Below are 5447 nucleotides of genomic sequence, written 5' to 3' on the forward strand. Positions count from 1 at the left end.
AGAGATGTGGAAGGTCTGACAGAACAGGTTTGAAAGAAGTGATAGAAGAAATACACATCTGTTTTCTGATATTACCTATCAGACCAGTCTGTTCTCTGAATGTGGGACTCTGTCACCTACAGGTTTCAATGCTAGGCTGTGGAGAAATTTGAAAAGCCACCTAATGACTAAATATTAAACCAAAGTTACAATATGAAGCAAACCTTAAAAGTTAAAAAAAAAAAAAGAAAAGAAAAAGGCCGAGCTCGATGGCTCAGCCTGCAATGCCAGCACTTTGGGAGACCGAGGTGGTGGACTGCCTGAGCCCGCGGGTTCGAGACCCACCCAGGCAACTTGGCGAGATCTCATCTCTACAATAAATTAAAAAAATTAGCCGGCCGTGGTAGCGCGCACCTATAGTTCCAGCTACTTGGAAGGTGAGGCGGAAGGATCCCCGAAGCCCAGGAGGGCAAGGCTGCAGTGGCTGGGAGAGTGCCACTGCTCTCCGGTCTGGGCGATGGAGTGAGACTCCAACTCAAAAAAAAGTTTAAAAAAAACAAACAAACCATATGAAGCAAACATTTTTTGCTCCCCAATCCTGCTTGTGCTTTTGCAAACTCCTTACGGTGGTCCATAAGGTCTTATGTCATCTAGCCCCTGCCTGTCTCCCTGGTCTACCACACACCATGCTCCAGGAGCTTCCTCTGCTCCAAACACATTGATCTGCTTTGGGTTCAGCAAATATTCAGGCTTTATTTTTTTTTCTCCTTAACCTCAGGACCTTTGCACATACCTTTTCTTTTGCCTGGAATATTCTTCCCCAAATTTGTATTTTTTTAAAAAGTGTTGAGATCTCTAGTTATAAATGTAGATTTATCTTTTTCTCCTTCCAGTTCTATCAGTTTGTTATTTATGTATTTTGAAGGCCTATTATTAGATGCATGATCTTTCAGTACTATTATATTCTCTTGACTCAATTACCTCTTTTTAAATTAGAAAATGCTAATATTTATCACTGGAAATACGCTTAGTTCTGAAATTCATTTTGTTTGACATTAATATAGCTACTTCAGCTTTCTCTTGATTAGTACTAACCTGGTATATCTTTTTCTATACTTTTATTTTTCACCTACTTGTGTCTTTATATTTAAGTGAGTGTTGAGAGCATATAGTTGGGTCTTGCCTTTCCTTTTATACTAGCTGATAATCTCTGCCTTTTAATTCATGTGCTTAGAACACTTACATTTAATGTAATTTTTAGTATAATTGTGTTTAAATCTTCCATCTCACTCTTTGTTCCCACTTGTCACTTCTGTTCTTGGTTCCTCTTTTCCTCTTTTTCTGTCTTCTTTTGGATATACCAAGTATTTTTTTAATGTCTAATGTGTTTTATTGTCTAACTTAGTTTATTAGGTATATCTAATTTTGGATTTTTAGTGGTTGATTTAACTTATCAGATTCTATTTATGTTTACTATCATTCAATTCACTGCTGTTACCCTGGCACCTGGAAAAATGCCTGGCACCTAGTAGGGGATTAATAAATTATTGTTGAATACACTGAATAGCAAAATACCAATTAAACAAAAGGCGCTCAAGAAAAGAGCATTCTGGTTAAGTGAATTTCTGATAAAATGAGGATTATGCAGAAAATCTACCCTTTTTTGGTTTGAGATTATTTTCTAAAATGTAATAGCTGGCCCTTCATGGTTTACACGTTTAGTGTGCTATAAATAATTTTGTGTTTTATAAATAGATCTGCAGTATCTCATTATTATCCTTCTGAACACCTGTGATGTTGATGTCTGAATACAGAAATGGAAGGGAAGGTATAGAATGGAAGAAATCTGTACAGAGCTCAGGACACATAACAGAAGTTACTTATTTTGTTTCTCTTTTTCTGAAGAAAATATTCATGTAGCATTGTTTCTCTGTAATCTCCTTTTGATCTCAACACAAAGAGAAAAAAATTATTCCAATTATTGAAGATTGCTCAGTTTGTTTCAACTAAAGAATATTTACTGTATGGTAAAACAGAATACTAGGGAAAAGCCACTTTTGTGTCAGACTCACAGAAACCACTATAGAATTTTAAAAATGAAATGGAATCAAATGAGATTATGATAAGAATAATGATGCACTTGTGAACATTGAATGCATAATGAAATTGCTCACACACTTAAATGCAGTCGGGGCATGATAAGTAGACCAAACGGTGCATTAGAGCAGCTCCCACAAGGGTTACGCTTCTTTTGTGGGACATAAAATAGGATCCCATCATCATTTTCACGTATAATTTCCAGTTTATGATCCTCTAGAGCAAAAAATATTTTGAAGATATGAAAATAATTTTACTACTGTAACTAATAAGTGATAATCAATGGCAAATAAATGTAAATATCCATTTCTGCAGAGATAAAGGACACCAATAAATTTAAATTATACTTTTTCTGCAACAAAGTTTTTAAACAGTGATCAATAAACACAGAATACCTTCTAAACCTAAAACTCCTTGGCTTAAAGAGAACCCGCTACTGCAAAAATTCAATATCAGCTGAACTCTGTAAACCACAGCAATGATGAACATCCATTAGCCATTAGGTATTCTCATGGAACTTCTAGATGATAGGATAGAGGGCTGTCAAACAGGGTCCGTGGGCACTGGTCTCTTTGGGCTTAGTACTCCTTTGTGGTTGGGCTATGTTGGTGTTACAATATGCAGTACTTATACAGTCATAGTCACTTTACAATCAACAGTGAGCCTGTGGGGGGTACATATGTGCATAAGTACACAAACATATATGCACATATACATAAAAAAAGAACATGAGAATAGTCCTTCATTTATTGATGGGAATATAGAACCCCTTCAGAAACCACTAAACTCTAAGTCAGATACATGCCAGGTTCCAAGCTGATCTATACTATAACCACCATATCACCTATTACTTCCCAGCATAGTCAGGCAGGCAGAAGGAAATAATAAATATCAAAATTAGAAATAAAAAAAGAGGTTTCCTAACTCCCTGTCTCCAAACTCACTAAATGACTTTAAAATCTGGACAAGAACACACTTTTGCTAAGGCCTGGAGTTCCTAAAGGCTACGGTAGATCCTGGCTTTGTGATGTGACACATGGTATTGGGTCCAGTGCTTGGCTTCCCAAGAAGGCTAAGAAGGCAGAAGATGGACATGTGTATGCACGGACATGTATGTGTATGTGTTCTGGGAGCATACTGTGACGCCCAGCTTACCGAGCAAGGCCCTATGGTCAGAGGCCCCACAGTCCTGCTGAAACTGAGGAACTGAAACTCTAAGTCTTTACAGACTGAAGAAGGCTGCTCCGCCTACTCACTGAACTGCCAAGCTGGAAAAAAGATCTTCCTCAGTCATCATTGGAACAGTGCACTGCTCTTTCTCCTTTTTTGACCAAGGATTATGCCTAGCAAGGATCTCCAGGTCTTTCACCCCATCCAAGTCTGATGCAAGGAAATGGCCAAGAAAACTGGCAATCCACGAAAGGAGACATGGTCCCTAAGAGAGAAAGACCAAAAAATCAGATGGGTCTCAACGATAGAAGAGACAAAAGAAAACATGAAAGCACCAAGGAGTGTAAGCCCTGGAAGTGACATAATTGAAACACAAAAAAGAATTCCTGAAACTAAAAATATTTTGGAAAACTTTTAAAATTCAGTAATATAACTAAAAGAGAATATTCAGTCCTGACAACAAAATCAGCAGTCTGGAAGAGGGACTGGCAAACTTTTTCTGTAAAGTACCAGTTAGTAAATATTTTTGACTTTGTGGCCATATAGTCTCTGTTGAAATTGCTCAGCTTTGCCACTGTAGCATGAAAGCAGCCATAGACAATACACACAAATGGGACTGGCTGTGTTCCAACACACTGTTATTTACAGAAACAGGCAGACGGATTGATTTGGCAAGGGGTCTGAATTTGATAGATTCCTGGTCTGGAAGATCAAATTTAAAAATCTATCACAACCCAGGAGAAAAAACTGAAAAGAAACAGGTCCAGGAGATTTAAAATGCAAACTCAGGAGAAAAAGGAACAGCTAGAGAGCACATAAGCTGAAGAAATAATAACAGAAAACTTTCTTAAAAAGGCTTAAACCTTCAGGCTTAACCATGTATGTTCTGATGAAATAGTGAACTCTCAGAATGAAGAGAAAATTTTATAAACTTGTATTAAGAAAGAAAAGGTTACCTAGAAAAGAGAAAAAATTTGTATTGGACTTTTGATCATCAACATTGAAAGCAACAAAATGAAAGAATGATTTTTAATAAGATAACTAGATACAAGATAAACACATGAAAACTAAGTCTTCCTCTATACTGGTACTAACCTGCAAGAAAATCAATTCCATACCTAATGGCAATAGCAGATATAAAATCCAGACAGGAAATATATATTAACAAAATTATATATTGATGTATGTAATTCCAATCTAACTCGCCTCAGAATTTTTAGAGAAAAATGGAAGCAACTATTTTAAAGTTCATATGGAAGAGTACATTAGAATTACCAAGAAAATTTTGCAAATTAAAGACTAGAGAGAGGAGATTTATTCCACCAGAGAAAATCATACTAAAAGTCAGTGTACTTAAAACATATGCCATTTGACATGAGAATACACAAATAATCAAAATAGGACAGAGAATCCATAAATAGATCTTAATATAAGTAGAAGCACAATACATGATAAATTATGGAAACAAATGACTTGTTTCATAAGTGATACTGGCTGCAGTAATTATCTAAAAGGAAATGAAAGTTATATGATATACAAAAGTAAAATTCATGAGAATTAAAATTTGCTTTATTATAATAAATTTGGAAGACTATTTTATAGTCTCAGCATCAGAGAGAATTTCTCAAGTCAAGAAACACAAAACCAGAAAGCAAAGAACAGATATATTTAATTTTAATAATTTTATGGCAAAGATGTTATTGAGTCAAATGATAAATAACAACCAATGAAAATCTCGCCACAAAGATGAAAGATGAGGTTGATATCGCTCGTTAACAAAACTCTTTCAAATCTCATAAGCAAAAGACAAGTATTCCAATTACTTGGATTATACAAGTAATCCAATATACAGTAGAGGGTAAGAAATCCACAGAAACAATGCAAGCAAATAATAAATATCTATGACATTTGAACTCACAATAATTAGAAGGCAAATTAAGACCAGATGTCATTTTTTACTGTTCATATTACCAGAATTTACAGGATTGATAATCCTCTGATAATTTCAGGGGATCCCCCACACCATGGGGGAACAAGTATTTACATGCTGCTGGTGGAAGTGTGAATTTCTCCAATCTTTCTGGAAAGTAATAGGCCCTTAGCCCAGAACTTTCACTTTGGGGAATTCAACCACAAGAACTAAATGCACTAGGTATAAACATTTAAGTAACAGAGGCTTATTTGCTGCCTTGTTGATAGCA

The sequence above is a fragment of the Carlito syrichta genome, unplaced genomic scaffold, assembly GCF_000164805.1.
Source record: "Carlito syrichta isolate Samal-C Ts95f unplaced genomic scaffold, Tarsius_syrichta-2.0.1 Scaffold74866, whole genome shotgun sequence".
Lineage (NCBI taxonomy): Eukaryota > Metazoa > Chordata > Mammalia > Primates > Tarsiidae > Carlito > Carlito syrichta.